The following is a 9,835-nucleotide window of genomic DNA, read 5'->3' on the forward strand; positions in this document are numbered from 1 at the left end:
CAGCGGTAGGGCGTTTGCCTTGCACGCAGCCAACACAGCCGACCCGAGTTCGATTCCTCCGCCCCTCTTGGAGAGCCCAGCAAGCTACCGAGAGTATCTCGCCCGCGCGGCAGAGCCTGGCAAGCTCCCCGTGACGTATTCGATATGCCAAACACAGTAACAACAGAGTCTCCAACGGAGATGTTACTGGGCCCGCTTGAGCAAATCGAAGAACAACGGGAGGGCCTTTACCTTTTACCTTTACCACAGTTTTAAGAGCTCTGTATTAAGAGCAAGAAGCATAAGATCAAGAAGTGTGTGTGTGTGTGTGTGCGTGCGTGCATGTCTGTGTATGTGTGTAGTATATGTTTGTGTGAATGTATCAGAATATATATATTTATCAAGTTTTCATCTTCAAAATTACAAAATTTCTATGCTGCTGACTATATTCAAATGGAGACAAGGGGATCAGAATATATTTCTTACTAATTATCATCCATAGATTGAACAAGTTAAATAAAATGTTTTCAGAATTCTTACTGCATGAATAAACCTAATGGAGACTGACAATCATACTCTATAATTGGTACAATTGATTTATTGGAGAATTACAATTCACACATTTAAGTGAGAAAACATTTTAATTTTCCAATAACTGTTCTCTGCATTTTTTAAATTCTTTTCCATTGATTGTTTTTTTAAATAATTTGTTACTAGATTTCATAATGCTGGTTGCTCCTGTCAATTTTAATAACTCATTTCAATTTTATAATTCAGTTCTACATATTTTGAAATTTCACTTAAAGTACATTTGCTCCTCTCCCAGAAGCATATTAGCAACTTGGAGTGTTGAAGGGGGTTGAAATGAGATATGATTATCTCTTCTGCACTTAGGTTATGTATAGCCTATCCCATGCATCTTCTCAGCTATTGGACCGAAGATGAGTATGGACAAACAGGAAGGAGAGTGAAACATAGGGATTCACTATTGGGCACAATTAGGTATCCCGCTGTTTCCTTTGTCTATAATATAACCCTTGTCTAAAATAATCACTTTATTTTCCTTTTCTTAAGAAGTAATTGGTTGAACATGGTCTGTGTTTGACAAAGAGCATGCAAGTTATTGCAAGAGCACTTTCTCATTAATGTCCGAGATTTAAACTTTTGTATTTTTTTAAATCCGCTAGTGCTTCAGAATGAAGACCAAAGGTACAACGACTTTCAAAGGAATCACTGAAAATTCCTTGATTTATAGCCACTTATTTAGGAAAGTCAAGCTATTACTAGGGAGAAATACCTGCCGATTTTTTTTCTATCAATGTGTGTATAATAAATAATGTAAACTTTCTCTAGAAATATTCACAGGAGCTGTCACAAAATAATTGAGTCTATTCTGAATGCTGTCTTTCCCTCGATGGCTTGAAAGATAAAACCCTTTTTATCAATTTGAAACCATTCAGAAAAACCACTGTGACAGATGCTTGTACTTGCTAGTGATTTCTATACTGAAAATACAAGAAATTATGCCCTGGTTCTCCAGATACAAATTTCACATTGAGGAAAGAAAAAAACCTAACACTCTATGAAATGCTGTAGCTAGAGAGATAAGCAGATCTATATAGATTCAAAGGAGACTGGTAGAAAAAATATGAATATGAACTTAAAATTGAACATATGAACTTAAAGGTTTGGAGAGAAGCTAATCCTTTTTTTAAATCCTTCTGTATTTAATACTGCTTCCAACATCTGAGTGTGTTTTATTAACTGCCTATTCTATCTTCCTTTTTCACCCGCAAGGCAGTCTGGCAAGCTCCCTGTGAGGTACTTGATATGCCAAACATAGTTACAACAAGTCTCACGATGGAGATGTTACTGGGCCTGTTCAAGCAAATACATGAACAACGGGAGGACAGTGCAGTGCTATCTTTCTTACTCTTACATGTCTTTTCCTGAGATTTCATCATTTCTTCCTCATTATTTTAATTTAAGGCAGTATCTCTGACAGCATAGACTATCAATGAAAGAGTTAGCCTACTAAACACTGCAATCATTTCAACATTTCCCTGAACTGATCTTGAAACCCGATATGGATCCGAAGATAGGAAAGAAAGTAGAGAAAAGAGGAATGTTGTAATTTAGCCTGAGCCATTCATGACCACTCTGCCTTAGCAGACTATTAGAAAAAAGCCATGGTGATGTTAATGTATGTTTGCTTGAAAATGCAAGCATGCTCATCCTCTTACAGCCTGATCCAGCTGTAACCCAATTAAATTCAACAGTTCACAGGTGTTCAGATAAATGCTTTCAACATAAAACCTTCGTTGTCATTAGGGCTCTTTACTCCTTTTAGCACTCTTTAAATTTAAAATTATTCTCCCAACAAAATAAACCACATTTACCAATAAATAAAAAATATATGAATGATTATGAGAATACCAATACTTATTAAAATATAGTCAATAAATAAAAGGAAATGTTCTTTTAATACATCAGAGAATCCTAATACATTTAAACCAAGTCTTTCTTAATTGAAGCATCTGAAAAATAATAATTAGCATAATGTATCATGCATGAGAATGGTAAAAAGGAGACCATAAGAAACTATATTCCTTGCTATTTTGCATATATAAAATACGTATATATTGCATATATAAATTAGCATGCAAGTTATTTTAAGGAGCCTGTGCTTTCAGATTTCATCTCCATTTTTTTATATGGTTGTTGGGCCACACCCAGATAGTGCTCAGAGCTTACTTCTGTGTCTGCACTCAGGAATCACTCCTGGTAAGACTAGGGGAATGATATGGGTAGCCAAGGATGGAAGCTGGGTCAGTCATGTGCAAGGCAAGCACCCTATCCACTTTACTCTTGCCCCAAGACCTGTTTTCTGTTTTCTGACCCAAGAATTGCTCATTATCATCTTATATTCAAGATCTATTCATGCATTTTCCTACAGTGTCTATTTGGGCTGTACCAATAGCACAGATTTGTTATCTGTGGTCGACCCAGTTTCATATCTTTCATCCCTCTCGGAGAGCCCGGCAAGCTACCGAGAGTATCCTGCCCAAGGACAGAGCCTGGCCAGCTCCCCATGGCATATTCGATGTGCCAAAAACAGTAACAACAGTAAAGTCTCACAAGGGAGACATTACTGGTGCCCGCTCGAGCAAATTGAGCAGAGGACAATGGGAGGACAGTGCTACAGAGAGTGCTACAGCCTCCTGTTTAAACACTTATATTTTTTAGTTTTAATTCACCCATGTTTGAGACTGAAGCCAGAGGTAAAATTTCTTTCAAAGGGATCACTGAAAATTCCTTGATTTATTGTCACTTATTAAGAGAAGTTTTTCTTAGCACAGTGGGTATAATGAATGAAATAAACTTTCTCTAGAATTAAGCACATGAGCTGTCACAAAGTAATCGATTTCATTCTGAGCGTTGTCCTTCTCTGGCTGCCTACCCTTCAACGAACTCCCATCATACCACTCTCCCATACTTCTGCCCTTAGATTTTGTAGCTCATACACCTATTCTAGCATAATTAGCCAATGAATGCATCCAATAATATGTTTTCTGGTAAGATAAATCTCAATCCCCGGGAAGTAAAAGCTGGTATCCAATTATTACATCTCTATATACAATTCGAAATACATTAACTTGTTCCTATAACTTTTAATTACAGATAAGTTCATTAGGACACTTACCATAATAGGAGAGTGTTATGATAGGAATTGGATGAAGGGGACTCACAGGAACAATGGTGAAGAGAAGTTTATCAAGGAAACTCTAGTAGAAAGTGTGTCACTGCAATGTTTTGTGAAGGAAACCCTGTCATTGATAAAATCATAAACCAAAGTGCCTAGAATAAAATTAAAATTAAACAGCAATTGAATACAAATATTTAGCTTTTTAGGATACGTGTATATTTACATATATAAAGTACATGAAAGGGCACTTAGCAACATCTACATTTTGATGCTCATTGTTTTTTAGAAACTTCACTTGATCATTTGATATCCCTTCATTCATCGATTTGCTCGAATGGGCACCAGTAATGTCTCCATTCATCGCTTTTGCCTACTAACGTATTCCAAGGGCATCTGCTCATTCTAGGAACATGAAGAGCCTCAAACCAATCATTCAGGGTCTTGACGAAGAAGTCTAACCATCTCGTAGGTGGGCAGCCACGCGATCTTTTGATGTCTCATGGAATCCAGTTGGTAATGGTTCTAGTCCAGCAGTCGTCTCTAAATCTCATTATGTGTCCAGCCCATCTGATTTTTGATGCCTTGGCAAATGAGACAGCGTCCCTGATTCTTAAGTTTTGAGGGAGGTCAGAACTCCGGATTCTTTCTCACATTTGAGTGAAGCGTGATACTCCAAGCATAGCTCTTTCGATTCCTCTTTGAGAGACCCGAATAGCATTCTCATCCTGTTTTTGTAGGGTCCAGGTCTCTGAGGCATATGTCAATGCAGGAAGAACAGTGGAATCAAAGAGATGTACTCAGAGCTGGAGGTTCTTCATCTTCTTAGTTATTTCTTCAATGCTCTTGAAGGCATTCCAACCCGCTCTCTTCCTCCTGCGCAACTCAGGTGCCAGGTCATTTGTCATGTTGACTTCTCGACCTAGGTACACATAACTGTTGCATTCGGAGATGTTCATTTCCTTGAAAGTTAATGGAACGGCAGGAACAGGACTGTTTCTCATGAACATTGTCTTTGTGAGATTTAGCTATAATCTGACCTTTCCACACTCACGGTCCAAGTCAGTCAGCATTTGTGCTGCTTGGCTGATGTTTGCTGTTATTAGAATGATGTTATCAGCAAAGCGGAGGTGGTGTAGTTGCTGACCATCTATCTTCACTCCCATTCCTTCCCACTCTAGTTGTCGCATGATGTTCTCAATGGTGGCACTAAGGAGTTTTGGTAAAATAGTATCACCTTACCGAACCCCTCTCTTAAACCCCTAAGGTTAAGTTTTAGAAACTTAAACTATATGAATTTAAAGGGATAAATCAATATTTCATTCATTCAAAAAGTGCTTGTTCTTGTATGTTCTTGAAATGTTAGAAGTTAGATTATAGAAATGTCAGGAGCAAATTAAAGACCCTAAAATAGAGAGCCATATGACAGGTAATAATAAGGTAACAAAATTATCTATTGAGTTAGAAGACAATATATACATATAAAAGGACAGAAAAATGTTTAGCAGATAAAGGGGAATTTGAAGTTCAAAGATAGAAGATAAGAACAGAAACAATATGTGGTATTTAAAAGCATTTTCCACTATTTCTTTATCTCAGATGTTTGGTTTATCTCCATTGTTGGATGAATTTTGATGAATATGGGTTATTTATATTTACTGAAATTGAAAATAGAAAGTGATGTAATTCATTTATATGAGATGATGTTAGTAAGTAAAATTTCTTGAGTAATTATAAGAAAAATACTAAATTGGTTTTTATAAAATATTTTATACAACTATGTGAGACAGCTGATATTATCCCATGAAGTTTATGAAAGTGAGAAATATAGTTAACAGAATCAAAGTAATTCATTCAATTTTAGATAACATAAAATATGAGATTTAATACGTTTTATTTCTTAAATGTATGCTATTTTTTATAACTTTATATCCCGTGACTTGTCTATTTTGGAATATATTATGAACTCATGTTTATTCATCCTTCTATTTATACTTTATTTAAGCTTCTACATGGTTCATTGATTTTTTTATGATTCCTTTTATTATGCAAATATCCGATGTATACTCTAAAAAGTTTAGGAAAAACATAAAGAAATTATGTGTAGGAACTGGTAGACTTGAAATAATTTTGTAAATGTCTTTGATTAGACTTTTTTCCCTTACCTATATATCATGAACATTTCCTCATATCATTAAATACTTTTCAAGGACATATTTACTCAATGACTACAGAGCAATTACCCATGTGAACATATCATAATTCATTTAACCAACCCATTATAATTAGAAATTGATTTATGATATAATCTTCAAAATTATACAATTAATTTTATTTCTTTTCAAATAGTTTTCAATTATAAAATGGCTACAAAATGATATGTTTCAATACATAACTCTACACTCTAGAACTCTAATAATTTTACGTTGCAGAAGAAATGTTATGTTAATTCCTTAATATACCTGCCAACATTGTTACTACAGGATTATATATTCATCTTAAAATATACTTATTAGCTTTTTCAATTTTTATATGAATAACTTATTTTGTCAACATGTTATAATCATTATTCATAGAGAAAAGATTATAAATTTTAAGTGACTCACATATATATAATTTCCACTCTTGAGACAACTCTATACATAATAGTTTTCTAGAACTTTAGGTACAATACACATGGATTTCCATTGATATGCATGTTCTAATCCTTGGAACCAGTAAATACATCATTTTTAAATAACAAAGAGAGCTTGGAATATATATTTAAGTTGGGTTACTAAAACATGGATATTATTTTGTATTGCCTAGCTGAGTTTAACACAATCACTAATGTCTTATTAAGAAAAGAAAGCATGGTCCAAGTCATAAACGAAAATATGAAGATATAAGCAAAGTTTAAAATAACAGGAAACCAAAAAGAAAGAATACTGTTTGTCTTAGTATGTTCAAAAGGCAAAGAAACAAAATCTCTTCTCTTGCTTCCATAGCCTATTTGAACTTCTGACCTCAAAAACTAAAGGATTTTTTACTTGTAATATTTTAAGCCATAAATTTGTGGTAATTCATTATAGCCATAATTGAAAAATCTAGATATTATATATGTTATTAGTTAGAAATGTAAAAGTGGCAATGGAATTGGATTATGGATAGAAGACTGAAGAATTTTGAGGACCATGACTGAAAATATTCTGACTTAATTAGATTAACAGAGAAGAAAAAGGAATGGTAATGACCACTAATGAGAACTTAAAAAACTGAGGTGCATAGGATTCAGAAAGAAGTTCTTTAAGAATATTTAAGAACATTTAAAAATGTAGGAAAAGAGACATGAATTATTACATTGTGAAACTAAGTTATTTTGTGTTCTGTAGTTATGTGGAAAACAACCTGAAGCAAGAAACTTGAGTATTTTTGTAAAGGATATTTCTATGCTAACTCTGAACATAGTAGTTTCCTTTCTTCTTATAGTAAAATGGGAGGGGACAAAGAAACTAAAAGAGGGAACAAATGTTATGCAATATCAGGGCTTGATCAGGTGAATAATCAGCCTGTCAGGAGGACTGTACAGGTTCTAAAATTAATAGATACATTTTTAGGAATGCATGGTCTGAAAATATAAACAAGATACTTTTCAGATCCATTCACACAGTAGCAAGTTGCATGATTTCAGAGTATTTTTTTAACCTCCTAGTAGTATTTTTGTGTGTCTATGTACCATAGTTTATCCAGTCATCTGTTCTTGGGCATTTGGATTGTTTCCAGATTTTGGCTACTGTAAATAGTGCTGCAATGAACATAGGAGTGCAGATGTTTTTTCTGCAGTTTGCTCTTGGACTTTTGGGGTATTTCTCAAGGAATGGAATTTCTGGACCATATGGAAGCTTAATTTCTAATTTTTGGGGGGAATGATTCATATTGTCTTCCAAAAAGGCTGGACCAGTTAACACAGCCACCAGCAGTGAATGAGGGTTCCTTTTCCCCACATCTTTGCCAATACTTGTTGTTTCTATTCTTTTTAACAGGCTGTCTGTTGAGATGATAGCGGTGTGAGATGATAGCTAATTATTGTTTTGATTTGCAGTAATAATACAAAACAATTTTTCATACGCCTGTTAGCCATTTTTATTTCTTCTTAGAGGAAGTTTCTATTCATCTCTTCCCACTTTTGATAGAATTGAATGCTATTTTTTTCTCATAGGGCTCTACCATTGCTTTGTATATATTAATATATAAGGATGGTCTGAGTTCATTTTTTTTGCATGTGGTTAACCAGTTTTCCCAGAACCACTAGTTGAAAGAGCTTCCCTTGCTCCACTCCATATTTTTTGAGAGTAGGATATAGTTCTGGCCTGATTCTACAGTACATATTAGCTCAGTCAACTACCTTTCAATCATACCAGGTATGTTTGGATTATGTTATTTTTAAATTCTAGTGTTATGCATAAGAAACACAATCTTAATAATTAGTTCTAAATAAATTAACTTCTTTGATAAAGACTTATACATATTTTAAGTATGAGAGAAATAAATAAAATTTACTTATTTCCTCTATGGCCAAAAATTTTAACAGGAAGTGAACAAAATGAACATGTTTCTAAAGTTTCTGAGTCTTCTCACATAGAAGTAACTGGGCTTTTTTTAGGGTTTGAGGCACACACAACAGTGTTCAAAATATACTCTTAACTTATTTTTTATTTTTGTATTAAGAAGAACAGCAAAAAAGTAATAAGGGAAGACAGAACAAAGGACAAAATGTTTAAAAGTTCTTAATTTAGGGAAAATTGTGGAATTTGGGGATATTATAATAGATGGACTACTTATGGTCAGACTATATTGAAGTTAAATTTTGGGTATTTCTCCTTTTCGGTAGTGGCAAGGTGGTAGGCCACATCTGGCTGTGCTCGGGACTTATTCTTCCCTCTATGCTCAGGGTCACTTTGGGGAGTCCTCAGGACCATATGCAGTGCTGTGGATAGAACAAGGTTTACCAAATTTGGTAAATACAAGGTCTCATCCTTGTATCCTCTGGCCTGAGCATTATTTTTATTTGAATTTTTTTTAGTAATGAATCACCATGAGGTACAGTTACTGACTTACAAACGTTCGTGCTTGCATTTTAGTCATACAATGATAGAGTACCCATCCCTCCACCAGTGTCCATTATCTACCACCAATGATCCCAGTATCCCTCCCACCACCCTGGCCCTAAGCATTCTTATATTTGAAGAGTAGTAGAGAACCAGAGATAGAATAAATTTCTTTTACAGACTTGAATAAATCATACTCAAGAGATTCATATTCAATGAAAATGTGGTCTTTGAATAATCGTAGCAACAAAATTAGGCACTATAAGTTTAATGTGATGTATATTTAGATTTAACTATAAGAATTTGTGCACACAATATATTAACTGTAAAAAATTGTGCTGAAAATTTGGGCACAATATATAAGCCATCAGGCAGTGTATTCATAAAGATAAACTGTGTCACAAGTACATATTTTATTTGCTCTTGTTGAGCTCCAATTAATTTTGTTCCTACACTTTTCTCATTTTGAAAAAATTCGGCCTTCAAATTTTTTGTTTCGGCAAGATCTATCTTGGCCCAATTATTTTATAATTACTTATACTTTAAAAGAAAACAACTGTCTTAGGTTCATAGACAATTTGAAGTATTTGAAACCCACTTGCTAAAAAGAGGAAGATAATAAGATCATTAAGCTCTGTTTCCCATTTGGGAGGAAAGCATTATTATTGCTTTTTTTAAAAGTACTAATTAAGCTAGTTTCACATCCTTAAGAGGTTGGAATCTGAATAATCTGATTTCATGGTCCTTGATTTTCTGCTTTTTAGCCCACATCTGAATAAAACACAGAAAATCATGTCAAGCTTCAACAGCTTCTCTTACCTAATATGACTACTCTACTACAACTTTAATTTGAGTTGTGCACTTATTCCCTCTTAATTCTCCTCTCTTTTTCCTGCAGTTTCACTGTATGGAATATTGTCTACTTTCTCTTTTCTAACTCATGTTTTTCTGAATGAGTATATGGGAGAAAAACTGTAAAATAATCCTCACCATTTTCTATCTCCTTTCTGAAACTGTATATGAAAAATTCTCAGTCTCATGAATACATTTCTAAACAGTGAGTTTT

Source organism: Sorex fumeus, unplaced genomic scaffold (assembly GCF_029834395.1).
Source record: "Sorex fumeus unplaced genomic scaffold, SorFum_2.1 ptg000003l, whole genome shotgun sequence".
NCBI classification, from domain to species: domain Eukaryota; kingdom Metazoa; phylum Chordata; class Mammalia; order Eulipotyphla; family Soricidae; genus Sorex; species Sorex fumeus.